The sequence below is a fragment of the Anoplolepis gracilipes genome, chromosome 8 (assembly GCF_047496725.1).
Source record: "Anoplolepis gracilipes chromosome 8, ASM4749672v1, whole genome shotgun sequence".
In the NCBI taxonomy this organism is placed as follows: domain Eukaryota; kingdom Metazoa; phylum Arthropoda; class Insecta; order Hymenoptera; family Formicidae; genus Anoplolepis; species Anoplolepis gracilipes.
In genome coordinates, this window is record NC_132977.1 from 3,625,875 (window position 1) to 3,645,738 (window position 19,864).

The window sequence follows — 19,864 nt, forward strand, 5'->3', positions numbered from 1 at the left end:
AGCGGCTCGGTCATCGTAAAAATATGTACAGGGCATCTTAGAATTAAATGGACAGCTTACTGTGAAGCGTCCCTCAATTAATTCCGAGTCGACTTTGGCGTAGAGAAATTATCCAAACATTAATAATCTTTGTATTATATGAGTTTGTTCCCAGTAGGTACCTATTATTTTATTCAAGCAAAACAATAATTTCTAACTTTGTTATCAAAATATTTAACGTTGATGATGAAAAAATTACGAATAAGATGATACTTGACTAATTGTTAAAATAAGAAAATAAAATTTTTTAAATAAATACAAATTATTTAGCTAACAATAAAGAGAAATCGATTTGAAACTAATAAAACAAATTGTCGCTATAATTGATTACCTCGATCTCAGATGCCTTGTACATACAATAATATGACGCGAGTAAAAAAAACAACCAATTGCAAGTGTTATAAAAGTATAAAACAATTCTCGCGAAAGATTAAAACTATCTACGACAATATAAAGCTGACATAAAGGACTTGAAGGGAAATAACGAAGATAAGCATGTCGAGAGAGACAGAGAGAGAGAGAGAGAGAGTTGACGGTGACGAAAAGGGGGGAGGGGGAGGTGGTAGCGAATCGCCGTGGGTGATGAGAGAAAAAAAAAGAATTCTGAATGCGATATCACCATGACCTACATCGTCCCGCTGAAAAAGAGCGATGAATACCGAGTATGCTATTGTCAGGCGCAGTAGTCGTAGACCGATGGTATCGGACGGCGTCGCTCACGCAGTGGTTACTACTACTCAATAGTGGTAGCGACCAACGCTTGGGTCAGATCGCGTGCCGATCGCGATCCGGCCAAAGTGTGCACCGAGCATGGAAGAATTTTTTAAATTATTTGCTATTCCTATTCATTTGCTCTTTCTCACCCAAATTGTTTGCGTCACACATGAATCGATATTGGTTTGCTTACACAACGCTGTCAAATGAATTTATCACGTGTGTGTGCGTGCAATAATATTAAATTAAATTATTCACGAAGTATGGATAAACTTGAGATAAATGAAATTGAAAGAATGCAGGTTGTAAAAGTTGATCTGATTTATGTATAATGAAATGTATTAACTTTGAAAAAAACTTGACGTTAAAATAAAAAAACCGAATGGAGGTGATATTCACGTACGATAAAGATGGCAAATCGTTCTATGACATGACTGTCAGGAAATCGATAGCGAGTGAAGTACTTGTTACATTTACGAGCGTGCAGCACAACGGGACTTCGATAAGATCGTCATAAAGTTCATCGCGAGCTTTAGCGCCTTATTAATTCAAACTTTTACTGTTAACCAATAAAGTTACAATTCCCTGAGCGACCAGGAGCGATTTCCGCTGTCATGCTTAAAGGCGTGACGCGTTTAAAATTCGATGTCGTTTACAATTCGAACAATGCAATGCGAAAATTTACCACGAATTAATCTTCCCTTCTCCAACTTTGTTTCTTTAATTTTCGAAGGAACATAATTTTTTCGAGCTTAACAATATTGATCGAATAAATTAATGAAAAGTGCTTGAATATTATGACTTTGCATAAAAGTATACACACACAATTATTTAAAGTGTATTTAACTCAAAAGTACCTAAAACCTACAATCAATATTTCACAATCTTTTTAAACCGACGTTAATACATTTGCAATGGAATCTCAAATTTAAATTCTCCGTCGGAAAAATTTACTTGGATTTAATGCATTTTGAATGCTTAATTTGCAAAGGACCTTTAATAATGGAGTTGCATGTAATTAAAAACTATTGGTATCTCGAAACTTTTTTCAACTTTCCATCACACTGCTCGCGATGTTTGAGGTAGAACAAACTTTAAAAAGAACTTAGGGCAGAAGGAGAAAGAGGAAGAGTAAAGCGTCAATTTTTTTGTTATTTTCGCGTTAAAAATTTCTTCAAAGATATTATGCCAGTTGGGCTATATTTTTATACGTAGCTAATTTCCTCCCTTTCTCGCCCGTCCATCGGCCATGGCCATGGCCATTATGACCTTTTCAGAATGCCGGCGAATATTACAACAAGCAGTCGCGTGACAACCAGCGGGAGAGGCGACGGATGGAAACGCGCCCTTATCCGGACGCACAGCCCCCGCGAGACGTAAAGTTATGATTACGAGCGCCCGCGGGTGCCCGAGGGACATAAATTTTAGGGCCTAGGAATGCTCGATTGAAGTGCGAAATTGGAGACTCGCTGCGATGGCGTTTAATAAGGACCTGGCCCGTCAACGATCACAGAAGGGGAGACTTTACGGCGGCCTGGAACTGACAAGGTCGAGGACGACGTTTTCTCGAGATTCGTATAGAGTGACAGCGTCCTTATACGTGTGTTCGCTTTTAGGCGAGACCAAGTCTCGAGCAATTTGACGGGACATGATGGGATGGAAGTCGAGATAATTGTGCCGTAGAGCCGCACAGCGGTACTCCAATTTCGTATTTCGTAATGAGCCCTACGTTTTACAGAGCGCCGCTTATCTACCTCAATTTTTTCAGCCATAAAAAGATACTGTTAATAATGGAGAGTAACTGGATTTTTTAAATGAGCATCTTTACAAGTATCTTACAAATTATTTTTACAAACTTCTCTCTTGTTCTTCTTAAAATGAGATTTATATCAACTTTCTTTTGTCCAGTGAATTTTAATTGTATTATGCTGAGATTGAAAGCAACAAACTTTTTATTTTTCCATATAACTTTTATAATATTTATTTCTTTTTTATAACGTGCGAAAGAGAGAGAGAAAGAGAATTCTCCATCGTTGTCTATTGAAAATAATAAAGAAACTAATTGTCTATCAAAAATAAAGAAAATAAAAATTTACAGTTATGAATAAAAAATCAGAGAAAGAAATGTTTTTATAAATAAATATAAATGTTTAAAATTTCATAGATCGATTTTTAAATGATCTTTGACGAAAATAAAAAAATTTTTATGCTATTTATATTTTTAATATTTTCGGATTATTAGAAAAATTATTATATTCATAATAATTGGAATAATTTTTTAGTTTTCTTTGTTTTTAAGTTTTGCAAACCTAACAATGAATAAACTTAAAAATAAAATAAACAATAGAAAATCAAAAACTGAAATGAAATTGTTTTATAATTTTAAAGTATAATTTTTTTTAAATAAATATTTGAGAAAAAGTTTAATCCAAAAGAAGATAGAGTAGATATTAAATGGAAATTCGAGTAGGTATTTTTTGCAGTTTTGGATACCACAATGTTGTTACGGTCACTAATCCTCCGACCTGCAAGCTCAAAGTATTGAACTACCGCTTTAAAGCGCATCATATAGCTTAAGCTATAAATATGGATTTTTTAGATTAACTAACCGCCTTTTTCGAGATTTTGTCAAAAATCCTCAATAGCTTAAAATAAGCTCAATATATAGTTATCACAATTGCCATATAGGCGTAAATATATTTATAATATCCAATCTGATACCTATAGTTTAATTGATCAATTAAATTTTGTAATATTAATAATAACGTTAAATTATACTTAATATAATATTGGCATTACGGTTTAACGCGCATTGAGTTTTTTGCGTGAGGGAATGATTATATAGTTTAATTTTAAATAATTTTCGTAATATTGTATTACATAGAAACGTACCAGAGCGACCTTCATAATTATGGCACCTGAAACACGCATGTGATAATCAAGAGAATTTGGTATAAAGCTTTCCGTTCTGACGTAAATTCGTTAGCGTCACGCTAAGCGGTATAACACGCGCACGAACGCAAGTATTGAGAAATACGTCAAATTTCCAAGAGAAAAAAACGTTTTAAAACGCACCTTCTTATTCTTATCGTATCTAGTCAAAAAATGCCACGTACAAAAAAAAAGAAAGCATAGAGCAATATAATTATTTTTACTGATACATAAATAAATTTAAATATAATATATTTTAAAATATTATAAAATATATATTTATATAGTTTAAAAATCTGCAATTTTTTACAAATATTTCTGGCAGTTATTTTATAAAAGTTGGTGTCTTTAATTTTTATTTTTATTCCAAGTGTTTTGTAATTTTCAATATTTTTTTATTACTTAAATTTTGATGGGTTTTTCCGGTTTTTAATAAGTGCTAAATCGCATAGCTGGTGGTTTATTAAATTTAATTACACAAATCGACAAAAGGGGGGAAAAGATTCATTAGACATAACCGGAGCTAAAAATAACATTCTAACAGCGTCGCGCCTTAGTCATGTCTCGTTTCGATCCATCTTTGCACATGACACCATCATTTACTGGCGTCAACCCCCTCCGTTATTTAAAGATGGAACGGGACTCGTGTTATGTTATAGAGCCGCCTGTTTTATTCCGCCTGCGTGGGATGTCTGTGACAACGCATCTTTAAGAAGATCCCTTGCTCCCTCTATTTTTTACACGGACTATATTTTTTTACACGGACTGTTGTACTCGTAAATATTCAACGGGTGCAAGTACGTACATCTACCTACGCAGACTTTGCCGCCTACTATCGCCATAATGCGATCTTTTTTACCACATGCAAAATTACGCTAATGCAATATCATAAAAGGCGCTCCCCGGACGGTCTTCTTTCACGTTGAACATAAAATTACGAGGAAAGAGGCAGCGCCAGAAATTCAATGCACCTAACTCTTAAAATCGCACACGTAAAAAGAGAGACGTTATGTAACAGTTATTTATCTTACTGTTGTATATTTCACGAATTTACTTGCAAATTATTAAAAATTTTTATATCAATAAAATAATCTGCACAATCTGTATCCATTTATTAAATATATGCTGCTTCTAAAAATTAATAATTATACTTTTATTTGGTTTGAAAAAAACCTTGCGGCTTCAAAATCATTTAATTTAAATTATTTTTTGTTTCAAAATTTTCCAATTTAACTCTGCGTATGTGTACGTGTGTGTTACATCTCAAAACAAAAATTAAAATTTATTAAGATTTCAATTTACTCATGATACTCGGAGGATTCTCGCAGCATCCTTGAAACTCATCTAAGCATACGCGCGAGACTAATCATTAAAATATTAAATTACACTTAATTAAAGGCGACAAGTCGCCTCGTGTCCTTCGTCAAAACAATCAGAACGCAATTCGAAGGACAATAGCGTGATGAATCTCACGGTCGAATAGCGAGACAATAGATGCATTTCTACATTCCCTTCAATTGTCATATCGACCATGATATCGGGCGTAGAAGGGCGACATTCGTTTCTGTGAATACCGAAATAGAAGCTTTTGACACATTGGGTGTGGAAGAGCGATAACAAATGTACGAAAGAGCCGAATTCTTCGCGCGCATTCGCCAAAATCACGTACAATGTTGTCGTATTTATTCGCCGCTTTTCGGTGAAGAAATTCCAAATTCAACGAAAGTTTCGAGTTTCTAAAAGAAATAATCTCTCGAATATAAATCTCGGATGGAATTTTGATATTTTGCCCGCGTAGTCGGGAATATAGATGGTGACTTTGAAGTCTGAAGATGATCATTTTTTGAGGCTTTCCGTGTGTAAATATAACCGATCAAAAAGACATTAGACACTTTGCATGATTTCGGAAAAGAAAAATGTTACATAAAAAGAAATGGAGATATTTATTTTACTGGTGCAAAATAACTATAGCTAATATGTGAATTTTTATATATATATATATATATATATATATTATTATCCAGTTTCTTAAAATTAATTTACCCGAAGAAAAAAAATGCTATTGATTATTATAATTATTATGATTTTGAATATACTTGTAATTATAATATTAGTATATATTTGTAATTATAATATGTGTATATTAAGATTCTAAATTTGCAGACTCTTGATTATTAAAAGCATAAAGTTCAAGCTTGACTTAAGTTTTCATAGAAATTTGTTGCGACATAAATAGAATTAGTTTCAAGTCCGTCCAGGAAAAGTTCCAGAGCTTAATGTAATGTGCCGGAAAGATTCCGTGCGGTCAATGCCAGCCATATTATGCATGTTAGAAAATGACCGCGCATATAAGTGGAAGCACACAACGCGATCGATGATGCCGTGCTTATATCTTGAAAAAGTTGGAGGTGAAAGCCTTCTTCTTTCTTTGCTTTTTTCGCTCTCCTTCTCTCGTTCCTAATATATATATCAATATCTTTCTAAGAAAAACTGGAACAGTCCTAACACCACTGGGTATTTCTTTGATAGATTGTCCGCGGAGATTTCGCAAAATTGATGCCAGATCCTTCGAAGTGTCTCCCAGCAACAGATTCAATTTGGCTTTGTGTTTTTCGCGATGTACACAGTCGTACTTTATTTTGTATTGTATGTTGCTTCTTTATCTTTAAAATCATCTTGTCATATAAGATTCTCCATTTTATTTTTTAAACATATGTCGTGGTTTTTAAGCTCTCTTTTTCTAGAATTTATTCCTGTTTTTATTTTGTCATGTGTGTTCCATTTCCGTTTACTGAAATTGATATAATACAGATTCCGAAGTAATATTATAACGTCGCTACGTTTTATTGGACATAACGATTTATAGAAAATAGGATGACTTTGAAGGATTATCGACGTCATTGATTGCTTTTCATGAACTCGAAGAATGGTCATTTGCGAGAAGATTCATTGTGAATTAATCGAATGCCACAGGCATCAGCTGCCAGGTTAACACGCGATTAAAAAATCGCGAGCGACGTCGCGCTAGTCGGTAAAGTATTTTGCATAAAGCGTCGTCTCCCAACGGCCTTTCAGAATAAATTTATAAAGCAACATGAAATTATGCAAATATGAATTTCTCGCTCGTACATGCATACAAGAATATATTAAATGTCTAAATTTTTTTTTTTTTTTTTTTTTTTTTCATATAAATCATATTCGTCAAAAGAGACGCCAAACGATCGCAGTCAGCGTGATTTAACAGCATTCAAAATTAATAAAATTTAATTATATACGAGTAAAAAGATCAATAATATGTGTAATTAAATTCCATAAATAAAGCGAATGTCCATGTAATTATCGTTTTAAATCCTATAGCGTGTTGTCTCTGCCGCGCACGCAAAAAAGTGCGCGTCACTCTTCCCAGAACTGTAAACACGTTTATATACTGTGTAAAATAAAAAATGCAACGTCGACATTTTAACGTCGCGTGTAAACTTTAAGATTGCAAGTTAATTAACTTTAGCGAGTCGTCAGGAGGTTTTCGCAACGACCATCGAGCTAATCACATTTCCAATTACTGGACGACGGAAAAATTGTGTCCGCTCCGTCGTTTTCCCTCCGCGGACTCATAACCGAATCATCCCCTCGTTCTCTTCTGGTCGTTTCGAAATTCAGGTTAACCGCGCTTATATAGAACAACACATCGAAGCATTCATGTGTAGAAATCCCGCGAATCCCTGACCTATATCCCTTAAAACATCGTATCGCCATTACATGCGCCTCTCGTTCACATACGAATATATATATAATATATATATATATACAAATACACTTGTGTTGCATGTGGATGTAATGTCTCCTCCTCGAGATAGGGAATGACCGTGGAATGGCGTGTGCTCTTATTCGTAAAAGGGGACCCGTTTCCTTTACGGATAAGCCACTTCCGCGACGGAAGCCCGACGTTTCTCCCGACGCGACGTTGGAATCCGATAAAATTTCGGTCCGAGAAACTCACCCCGTTTTCACTGGCGTGTGAAGAAGAGATCGCGAAGAAACGCGAGCTTACGTATGAGTTATTCCGGGCTTAGAGAGACGGTGCCATTAGGAAATTTTATCAGGGAAGCACTTTTGAAAAGGGGGAAAAGAGAGTTTCCGTGTGTTATCGTAAATATAATTTTTGAGTTTTCTGATTTTCCTAGAAACTATCTCACGATGTAATAGCAAATTTAAGCTTGTGGTATATTTTGTAGTCCCAAGTTGTAATATAAATGATTCGCTTTCTCTTTCTCTCTCTCTCTCTCTCTCTCTCTCTCTCTCTCTCTCTCTCTCTCTCTCTCTCTCTTTTTCATTTAACATTTCTTTCTTTTTTCATATCATAAAATAATAACAAATGCTGCTAAAATATATTTTTGCTTTTGGACATTTTTTACGTAACATGAGGCTCTGAGCTTCAATTTTAATTTGTATGTAAATTTTGAATATATTGCAATAAAAAAATATGCTGATAAAATGTTTTGTTTGTGATATTTATTAACATATAATATTATTTTATGTAACATCGTTTAATTTTTATTAGAAAAATGTAATTTACCGTTTAATCGACTGTTTTCATTCCTACTTTAAAACACGTTGAATTAAAAGCAATTTTAACTTGTCATTACGCTGAAAATTACATCGCTTTCTCCCAGGTTTCGTAGAAAGCTCGCATCGAAATTTTCCGCGTCACAATCTCTAGTGAGAAAATTACGCATCCCTATATGACAGTGAACGCGCGTAACACAAGATAGAGTCTATATCGTGATTACGTAATGGAATAGAAGTTCTCCGAGTAAGTTCTCTAAGTCGCTTTAGTTTCAGACTCAGTTTAGTTTATCACGAATGTGGAAGTGGCTACAAGACGCGAGCTTGTAGAAGAGCATTGCGGGGGTAAACTTGGAATCCGATTATAGAGTTTTCAAGCTCGATTTCCGTATCGGTCCCATTCAGTCTCACGCAAGTTAATTACTTATTACGTGCCCTCAGACACGAATGCCAGTCTCTAACAAATATATACATATGTGGCACATTGGATTTAATGAAAGTGCCAAGGTGGCCAATCTCAGCTCGTATCTTCGCGCGATTGTAAAATGACGTAGAGTTATTTTATGTATACATTATATTCACAATTTGCAAGATAATCACGTACCAATTATTCTGAACAATTGTATATATTAATAAGCGAGTTGTATTTGCGATCGGAAAAGGACTTTAGCTCAGCTTTATATATTTACTTATTGAACATTTTTAATTGTTCATGTTAAATGTTTTAAAGAAGTTTAATCTGTTGCAATAAATGTTTAATTAACTGAAGCTCTTTAATCATTCATGTTACGTAAATAATAAACGATCCGATAAAATTCATTTTGCGAAAGAGCTCTTCGTATAAATTACGTGCGAAATTACAAAATAAAATGTAAAGTTCTCGCTGTACTAGCGATACGTAAAGAGCATAACCTTTCGTTAAAAAATGTAAGCTGAAGTTATAGAAAACAAAATTTATTTTAACGACGATTTAGTTTTTAAATTGGATCCAATTTTATTACGCAATTTTTATTTATCTTTCTATGAAAAGATATATATGTAGATATGATTGAAAGGAAATAAAATAAAGACTGTTATTACATCTTCGCTAGAATGGCTTACGAGCGATTTCTTGCAAATGTTTCTAGCAAGAAGTTGGCGATCAAACGAAGCTGATTCCAAGTTGGAATACGTCCAGGAACTTTTAACTAATAACAACCGGCAGAGAGGCGTTCGGCTGCCGATTCAAGCTTATTCCGTCGACGAAATTAATCTTCATCTCGCGCCAGTCGAATTCTGTTACAATCTCGCTCTTATCGATTGTGGCTACGCAACGTGAAATTATTATTATTTTCAATATAATAGAGTAATCGTCTGTTTGATAAATTATTTTATTATTTGATTATTTTATCTATTTAATAATTATTTTTATTAAAATATATTTCATATATTTTATTAATATAGTTTATTAATAAAATATATGAAATATAAAAAAATATCAACTACTTGCTAAATTATTTTATTGTGAGGATTTAAATGATTCCTACTCATTATACTTATATCGAATGTTTAATTAACAAAAAAGTTTTTTGTTAAAATTTTGCAGAAGTAATTAAAATCAAACGTTTTCTTTTTATTATACGAACCAACGTTTGTTGTGTATATAGAAGTTTTCCGGTAGCAAACTTTATCGATTTCGCCGTAACTTTTTTCACCTTATCAAACACTCGTTCAACTCTCATCGCCATGACGATACATCACGTGAAGAAATTCGCGTGTTTTGTTGGCGATGATACACTGCCAATGCCATTTGCGAGAAAATTTTCAAGTGTACACTCTTGGATTTAATAGGAATAATTGAATGCATCGGTAAACTCGCGATGGGGAAAATTAGCTATAATTTTAATGTCGGATGTTTTTGACGATAGCGCGCACATTTATACGTGTATATGTATGTATATATCGAAGGAATTTAATTTAATATTATATATTATAAAAGCATAATTTAAAATTAATTATTGTGTATGTGCGCGCGCGCAAGCGATTGACGCGTAATTAAATTACGAAAACAGAATATTATTAGTTGGCGCCGTTCTCTTTAATTTAATAAATTACACGGAATATTTAATCAACGTCCGAAGAATCATATCTGTCGAGGTTACTGACGGAAATATCTGGGAGCAATTTACCGCGGTAAATTCCTCGCGCAATGAATATGTCGATCGCAATATTTGCGGTTTATGTAGAGACTATTATACGCATAGTAACTATTATATTATACGTATGTAGTTGCTTAGCCTCCACGTCACGTCATGTGAGCGAGATGTATAGTTTATCGCGTCGCATACGAATAGCAAGTTCAAGTTCTTGCATTAACCAACAGCCGAGCCAACAGGCGGACAATCGAAGATGCGTATTCTATGTCGATGGTAGCATTTATTTCCGGAATACGACCTCCGCGCGAGTGAATCATTCTTTAGATCGAAATGTATACACAGGTATAAATATATACCCACGTGTGTCGTCTATATTGAATTGCTAACTTTTTCTTGTGTAACATTTCTCCCCGCGTCGAGAACAACGCTCTCGAGTATAATCGAAACTCGCTTTGCAGAAAATGTTTCCCGAACAAAAATGTATATATATGTAAAAAAAAAATATATATATATATATATTTTTACCAAATTTTTGTGTGAAATAAAACAGCTGCAAAAATGGATGTAAAAAAGTAATCGTGTTAAGTTGATTTATTTTCTGGGCGTTTGATACATCATCGCGTGCTTGATACATCGATGTCAGGGGTCGCGATGCGCATCGTGATATTATGAGATTAATTCGCGATGGCCCGTGGATCCGTTGGACGTTAATAAACGGGCCTTTAGATTAGTGCCAAACACATTCCGCCAAATCAGCGTCAATGTCGCGTGTTCAGGTTGGTTACACTCGGAAGATGATATGAGAACTCGAGTTTAGCGAACGTCGCTTTAAAGCGGCCAATTTGCGTATGTCAGCTCAAACTACCGGAATACTTGCCTCAAAATATGATTTCGACGTAGATAAGAGAGAGAGAGAGATAGAGAGAGAGAGAGAGAGAGAGAGAAAATCAGTGTATGATACAATCAGGAAATTCGATTTATACTCGTGTGCGTGTAATTGAACAAAGTAGTATGTAAATTTCAAGAGGCGACGCAATTATTTATCGTGCAGATTAAGTTATAACTCGCAAGTATGGGAATGTCATACAAAATTTTTAAATAAAATAATAATATTAAACAGAGTGGCACATATAACTCTTAACTCGAAAACTATGCCATCGATTTTAAAGATTTAAGTCTTAAATTGTATGGATTTGATGAGCCTTCAAACGTGAATGCAAGTTGGTTTCTAAATCTCGATTACGTGGGTGGAGATAATTTTAAAATTTAAACTAAAATAAAAACTATACAAAATTACATTTTTAAATTTTTGAGAGAAAATAACTTATTGTTAGTTTTATCCAAAACATTTTTTATCAAATGCTTTTGAAAAAATATGACAGTTTCAACTTGAAGCGCAGAAATAATCGCACATAATCACAATATTTTATTCTGATTTATTCAATTTATTAAATGTTCCTACATAAATTTGTAAACGTTTATTTGTCCAAATGAACAAAATATTCCTGATCTTTGCTTTATTTATATATTCTTTCGTCGTCAACAGTTCAAACATAACATCGTTTTTCATTAAAAAAATATATATTTCTTGTTAAAATATGCAACGCTTCAGTGAGTCGCGAAATGTTATCAAAATGTTAGGAATACTTTGTTAATTCAGAGAAATAAATGTTTACAAATTTATACAGAACATCTGGGACATTTAATAAATTAAATAAATTAGAGTAGAGTGTTGTGATTTTAATTTTGTATGATTATTCCCGTGCTTCAAGTAATGATAAAACTTCAAACTGTTATATTTTTTTATAGAAATATTTGACACAAAATGTTTTGAATAAAACTAAATTGTTTTCTTCCATAGAATCCAAAAATGCAATTTTGCATAGAAATTTTTATTAAAAATTTTAAAATTAACCCCGTTTCTTCCACGTAATAGGGGTTTGGAAATCAAATTTCATTCATGTTGGAAGGCCCATTAGATCCATACAATTCCAAAACTAAATCTTTAAAATCGATGGCATAGTTTTCTAGGTATTAAAAGTTGTTCAGCTGTTAAGAGCTATGTAAGCCACCCTGTATATATTTGTACAGTGAATAAAACGATGCGAAAGTAGTTGAACAAAGAAATTTCTGAAATAATAGCGATACTATTCACGCTATTCACGTAAACGTTTTTCTCTCTCTCTCTCTTTCTCTTTCTCTCTCTCTCTCTTATATTTTATATAATACTTTTAATAAAAGGACGCACTAAATTACGATTATGTAACGTTGACGTAATGTTGTTACAGATTCCTGACACAATTATCTACGAGTAAAACGCTCGAGTGTGAAAAGCAACGTGATATCCTGACTGCTGGAAATGCGATCAAAAATTGATGGCAAGAGATACAGTGCCAACGTCGGAGAAAATCATTGATGATCCTTTGGAAATTAGTTTCCAACTTAGCCTGAAGGAAAAGCTCGTTCCAAATTATCCTTCGTTCTCTTTACGTAGGTTTACTAAAGTGTAAGTTACTTTAGATTAGAGACATTTAAATAATTAAGGACGACAAAGTTAATATTAAAGTGTTGGAAGATTCAAATTCTTTCTTCTTTTAAGAAATATGAATATTACATTTTACTCTTGGTACGCAGATTAAATATTAAAAAATTTAAGATATCTAGGATATATCTCTAAAATATTCAATAAAAAATTTAATATGATGGTCTGTACGACACTCTGTGATATCAATGAAATGCATATAAGTACTTCAACTATAAATGTTTGATTTCGTTTTACATCTATTTTCAAGTCTGTTGGTTTAAAAAGATGTGTAAAATATTTGACTTTCAAATATAGTCTATCTTTTGACTCACACTCTCTCTTACATTCTATTTCATTAAAATTTTACCATTCGTATTAACGCTTACTTGTGTTTCATATTCATGTAAATGTCCAACATAACATAAAAACCACATATTTATAATTTTTAAAATATTTTTTCTAGAAGAGAAGGTGAAGCAAATTTTTTAAAAATTAATAATAAGTTTTGTGTCTTGAATTTCGATTTTTTTTTTCCTTTGAAAAGAATGACACGTTATCATAATGTGATTCAATATCATAAGCTGTGTTGGCAGCCGCATCGCAAGATTAAAAAATAATAAAACCGTGTTAAAATAACGTTATCTTTTTTTTATATTAAAAGATTTTTAATTTTTATTAAATAAAAAAAAAGCCACACTAATTTTCCTCTGCAAATCGACTTTGTAAAACCACAGAATCGAGAACCGAGAAATAATTGCGTCCTGGAATTTTAGTTTAATTAACCCTGGATATTTATCATAGCAAAGTTTACTTTATTAGTCAGCAACCGAGAGAGGGAAAGCTGCCTCGTTCTCTTTATCCCACAAAAAAGGGAGCCTTCGAATTAAAGCGCTGGCACGCCACGTTGCCACGTTTTTTGCACACTCGAGGGAGCTTTGCCGAGAAGTACAACAAGTCGCCCGTGTCCAGCAGTTTGGATGCCGCGCAAATTCCCCAGCAGCAACTTGTAGCTGTCAAGCAAGTATATTTCCGACGCTTTTCCCAGGAACACGAGGGAAAAGCAAGCATGGCGATGGTATATCGAGTTGTACAATTCAATTGCAAGAAACTATTTTTTCTTTTTGGAAAAAAAAAAAAAAATGTTGCGACGCAAGGAAAGAAAAATTAGTCGACAGTTACAAATTCCATTCCGCTGAAAGATAACTTATCTCCCTCTGTTACGTAAAATAAAACTTTTGTTTTACGCGCGCGATACATGTATGCGTGAAAGTGAAACTTCCTTTGGTAAGACATTTATTTTACGTATTTTGTTCATTTTTATTCGCAAAAATTGCATTTATAGAGAAATATTTAAATCGACGAAATATTGTATAAAACAGAAACCGCTAACTGCATCGGATAATCCGCCGCAGGGTATGTATGCACCAAGAATAAACGTGACAATATGGCGAAACGCAGCGAGTATCGGACATCGTCAGCAATGGAACGAAGTGCATTTTCGACGCCCACGCTAGCTGTCCCTCGGGGCGAGGATCGGCGGCGAAAGAAAGAAATGCCGCAAGAAACTTACGAGCTCTCTTTTTATTATACCACCAGCGATGTCCTTGCCGAGCTGCACTTCTCCCGACCACCTTGCGGTTACAGATTTTTCTCATCCCCCAGTTTTGCAAACCCTCGTTTAGCCGCTTTTTTCCCGGAAGTGTATCGATATAATTTTCCTAAGTACTCTTTTTTTTTGCGGTCTATTTTACACGTATATACATCACTCGCGAAACAATCGTGGAAATTCACTTTTGTTTGAAATCGGAAACCTATAAAAAATATAAAATAAATTATAGACGGTATAAAGAATTGCCAACGATATAGAAAATAAATGGAAAGAAAGAGACAGAGAGAGAGAGAGAGAGAAAGAAACAGTTCGATGTCATTCTATACTTTATAAATCTACATCATCTATAATACATCTAGTTTCAAGCGAGATGCCTCGAGACTTCTTTCGGAATTTTCAGACATATAGTCTCGAAGATCTAACAGAAATTTAGCTGGTAGACGAAGCCAAGCTTAGTGCTTTTCTGGAATGATCTCACTGGGATCGCTTCATTCGATTTCCGCAGAGACCGACTCCACTTTCGTTCAAGTACATACTCTTGCATTAATTTCTTACTCGGAAAATCTAATTTACCACACTTGTATGCCGCAAAAATTAGAATGTAATATGTAAGCATAACAATATTTTTGCAATTACATATTGAATAAATCTAGAAAAACATTTTTAAAGTCTTTTATAGATTAGATATAAAAATAATATATTATTATATATATCGTATGTTTAATGTTTGTTATTAAAAGCTATAAAATAAAATTGACAATTCTTGCTGTAAAATGATAAGTTCTGAAAAATGCATAAATAAATATTATAAAAGATAGATATGCTTTTCTTATTAAATAATTCAACTTGTTAATAATTCTATTTGACTAATTTAACTGGTAATTTAATTCATTTCTTTTAGCTCTTGTATAATTTTATTTAATTTCAGATGTTCTCTCTCTCTCTCTCTCTCTCTCTCTCTCTTAAATTTAAAAAGTTACATAAAAAATATTTTATTAAATATTTTTCGTTCTATTTGCATTTGTTTAATATATTATTTTTATTACGTATATATTTGGCCTCTTATATGATATATTCAGTATTAAAAATAAATGTATATTTTGTCCGTCCTTTAAAATTGTAATTAGTATTGTGTCCATCATATGTGACGGAATAATTATGTCAAATTTCGGAATGTGTAATAAAAATAAAAATGTGAATTTTGGCAAACTATAAAGATAAAATAAATTATTAGATCGAAAGAATTTGCCGAGACGGTGTTGACAAAATGAGAAAAATCCGGACTTATCCAAGTGAATACATGAATCTCATATATTTGAAATAGTTTTCGCCGTATCGTGACTGCCTTTCACTGGGAACTGGCAGCAGGACGACAAGGGACACGATCGATGAACGCTGTTTCGCCATCTGTTCCCCGAACTGCTTAGGAACTTGATTCAACGCTCTACACTTCGTGCATAACTTATTTGAGAGGACGTGATAAACGTATTAGGATCGTTTTCATCGCTCGACCAGTGGGCAAAGATTTACTAACTCGCACGCGAGCCATCGATTCTGTCTGTCCACTGTGTCTGAATAAATACTGAACATGTCAATCATCACCGCAAAAGTTTAGCTCGATCAATTCAGGATTACCATTTTACTCTTACTTGACAGAGATTGTCAAATAAGATGAAATATATGTAAGATGAACCCATAAATATGTACATTAGATCACGTGATTTTGCTCCGAAAAAAATTACGAAATTTCATATTTTGACAGTTTGAAAAAATTATTGATTGCCGCTCCGAGTTCCTCCTCCTTCGAATCTCTTTGAATGTAAAAATACAACAGTAGGATTTCCTTTTCGGATTTTAGAAGCTGTTTTATACAAATATTATTTAGAATTATCCAGTTTTACACTATCGACATTATGTTATGCAATATAAGACAAAGCTTTCTCTTTTCAATATATGTATAAGTGACAGAAACTATAATAGAATTGAAAAGCAAGTTGATTGAAATCAAAGCTCTTTTGTATAATAGTTCCGTTTCATAGAAATGTTGTCAATTTGTAGGGCGATTAATGTCGACAGCACCGGTGAATAACTGCCGTTTAAAATGGAGAGAGTAAACTATCGACGGAATACATTGTCGATAATTATCACGTTGCATCTGCAACGTGTATCGCGATTTCGTCGTCCAGTTATGTCAGCATTGCCGATTGTCACACAAATTCATTATATCGATTTCGATTGTTATGTTCTTGCTCTGAAAGTAGCGTATGCATCTTTAATTAATTTTCATCTCGGACACAAGCGCTTCGAATCACATCTAAATAATTAAAGCGAGCCTTCCCAAAGTGGAGACCTCGCGTGGAAAATCAAGCTCATTCAACGGAGGCATATATGTGAGAGTGCACTTCAAAGAGAGACGCGCCATGACCTGCATTCCATTCTTCATATTGTTTCTAGCAATGCGACTTTTCCTCATCGCGTGGCAAATGACAGCAAACTTTCGTGACGATACGAAGTAAACAACAACAACGGCGACACCATTTCGGATAATTCGAAGGAGGAGGAACTCGGAGCGGCAATCAATAATTTTTTCAAACTGTCAAAATATGAAATTTCGTAATTTTTTTCGGAGCGAAAATTTTGATCAATAATTTTGCAAAAGTGTTCAGGTAAAAATTTTTGATAATCTATTATCAAGAAATATGTCAACGGTTTCACTTTGCTTCTTAACCGATAAAATTTCTTAATAATATTGTAGTTATAAAAAGACTTTATTGTCTACAAAGTAATTGAAATATACAATAAATTTTTACTACAGACGGTTTCTTTGAACATATTAACAAAAGCTTTTTATTTAATTAAAAAGTATGACAAACTTTTGAACGATAGTGTACATTGTCTGATTCTGATTATGAATATGAAATGAATGATCTTTGAGATAAAATCTTTTTCTATAGTACTCTAATTACTAAAATAATCACGGCAAAGATATTTTCGTAAAAATATTTTCACACCTTCGCTCTTCAATTTACGATATTAATGTCACTTCGACTTTCAAAATCCTCTCGTTAAAAAATCAACTCAGTGATTTCCGATTTCACCAATTAATGTAAATTTTTTCGCTGTAATTAAAAGCAAAATCCTTTATGTAAAACTTGATATTTTTCGCGATTGCGTTTGCGTTTGAAAATTTGCTTTTAAAAGAACATGGGGTGATTTCACGTGGGCAGACCGTACGTCAAAAGCAATTAAACTACAATCGTGCCTAATGGTGAACTAGATAACGGCTTCCACACCGATCGTACCGAGCAGCGATGCCTACCACTACGTGGTAGATGTATGTGTATAAGATCGTGGGTGTATAAGAGGTAGTTTTGTGTATGTGTGTGTAACGTGCGACCTCGAAGACGCGTCATGAACTGATTTAGTTTGATCGAAACTGTAATGCCGCGAGATGGGAATAAGCGTGAGGGCAAGATTGAATAAATAGTATCAATATAACTCAGGAATCCTGAATAGATCCATTGAGAGTACGACAGATAGAATTACGAAAGCGCTATAGTAATTGAGCATGCAATTCCTCGGGAGGTTCTGCCTGATGAAAGGGAACTCACGTGTAACTTAGTTGATGAACTAAATATTTGTACAGATAATACAATGTCGTAGAAAATAGAGATACCGAGTCCTCCATTACGTTGTTGATTCTAACAAAACAGACACAAGAAAATTGAACGTCCAAGAATATGAATTTTATATGCATTCCAGAAACCGCGAATCCATTATTCACCACTCGGAATATTTACTTTTCCATTATATAATAAGACATTTACATTTTCCCTTTATATGCTTATTATATAAAGGAAATATATAAATATCTTGGAATAAAAATTCAAAATACGATATCTTAAATATTTTGTTTCATACCATCTCTAATGGTTCTATCTACAATATATTTATCTATTTATTTCTATTTTCTTTGACACTTAAAAGGATATATCGTCGTTCTTATTTTATAAAAAGTATAATATAAAAAGTAGGGACTCTTGATACACACGCGAACATTGTTATTATTTTTTTAGTAGATTCCAAAGGATCCTAATGGAGTCTGAAAACGAAAGTTATCTGTTGTTTCTACAGGTCGTCTACTATTAACATCCTTTTCTATTAGCCTTCCCCGTCAGATTAACCCCGTTAAGTTCCACAAAGTCAATCTTCCTTCGATGTATCGTCGTTACCGCAAACGCCTCCGTGTTAAAGGTGGAAGCAGTTATACACTCTGTGCAACACGGAGCAATTAAGCACCGCTATTGCAATTGCATTTTGCGTGCACTTCGGTCGCCCTTAAGCCCCGTCTGATCGTATGCAAGCTGTAAAATTGTGCGCACCCATATGCGGCTTTATACGTGAATTACATTAGTGAGTATAATTAAACGCATTAATTGATTACGCTCAAGGAATTAATAAGCAAATATTAGGCAATTATTATGATAAAGTGAGGAATTTTTGGGGAGAAAAAAATGATGTCATTCCAAATAATTTTATGCATGTGTATCGAAAATAAAAGGATACGGAATGGAATTTGTAAAAAGCACTTTAGATTTTATAATCTTGATAAATGTTCATTTAATTTTTTCGTTACTTAAATTATTGAAATTTAATTAAATCTTTCAGCTCGTGTATTAAACTGTACGAAAGAAAAATTAAATTTTCTTTCTTCGTTTGTGCATCAAAAAAATGTTTCGAAGTTATTATCGATTATGCATTACACGCCGGCGATCGTGATAATGTATATATGCAATACAAATAAGAATGCGTGCTCGAAGATCGTAAACAATCGTACCTGCGCTTCGAATCACTAAATATTTAATGGAATTGTAAAACCAACGACATATATATATATATGTGTGTGTGTGTGCTTCTCGTGAAATGCAGAATAAATACAATTGCATGCGCGAGACAACGAACTATCTACCATTTTATCTTTCTTCCTCTCGAGCACTGCCAATTTTTTTTCAATAATTTTCTCCGTCACCGATGCACGAGATAAAATAGAATCGTGCCTTTGGTGCGGTCCAGTCGCACCAAAGGGAGAGAGAGAGAGAGAGAGAACATTGCTCAAATGTCAAATTAACCGGCCTGCGCGGGCGAAAACCCGAGTTTGCGCATAATTGGAAATTCCGACATTTGTTCTCATACCGAATGTGCGCGGGACACAATCGCAATAAGAATAAAATTGTAACTTTGTAGATTAATTGGCGCTTTTACGATATACATCAGTTCAATTATATGAATGTCACGGAATGTAAAACAATGCGTTTTAATGTATCACATTTATTATTAAGAGTGTGCCAT

At 33.7% G+C, this 19,864-nt stretch overlaps 1 protein-coding gene and 1 long non-coding RNA gene across 3 annotated transcripts in view; one reads left to right on the forward strand and one right to left on the reverse strand.

Annotated features, from left to right (window-relative positions):
* The window catches only part of LOC140668310 (uncharacterized), a 52,329-nt gene extending 37,817 nt beyond the window's left edge, over positions 1-14,512 (forward strand). For both annotated transcript variants that reach the window (XR_012047157.1, XR_012047158.1), the window contains 2 exons: positions 12,671-12,888; positions 13,726-14,512. This is a non-coding gene — a long non-coding RNA (uncharacterized lncRNA). The remainder of the gene's footprint in view (positions 1-12,670; positions 12,889-13,725) is intronic.
* Positions 1-19,864, reverse strand: part of Teh1 (tipE homolog 1 phospholipid transfer protein) — a 38,243-nt gene that overhangs the window by 9,078 nt on the left and 9,301 nt on the right. The gene's annotated exons all lie outside the window — the stretch shown is intronic.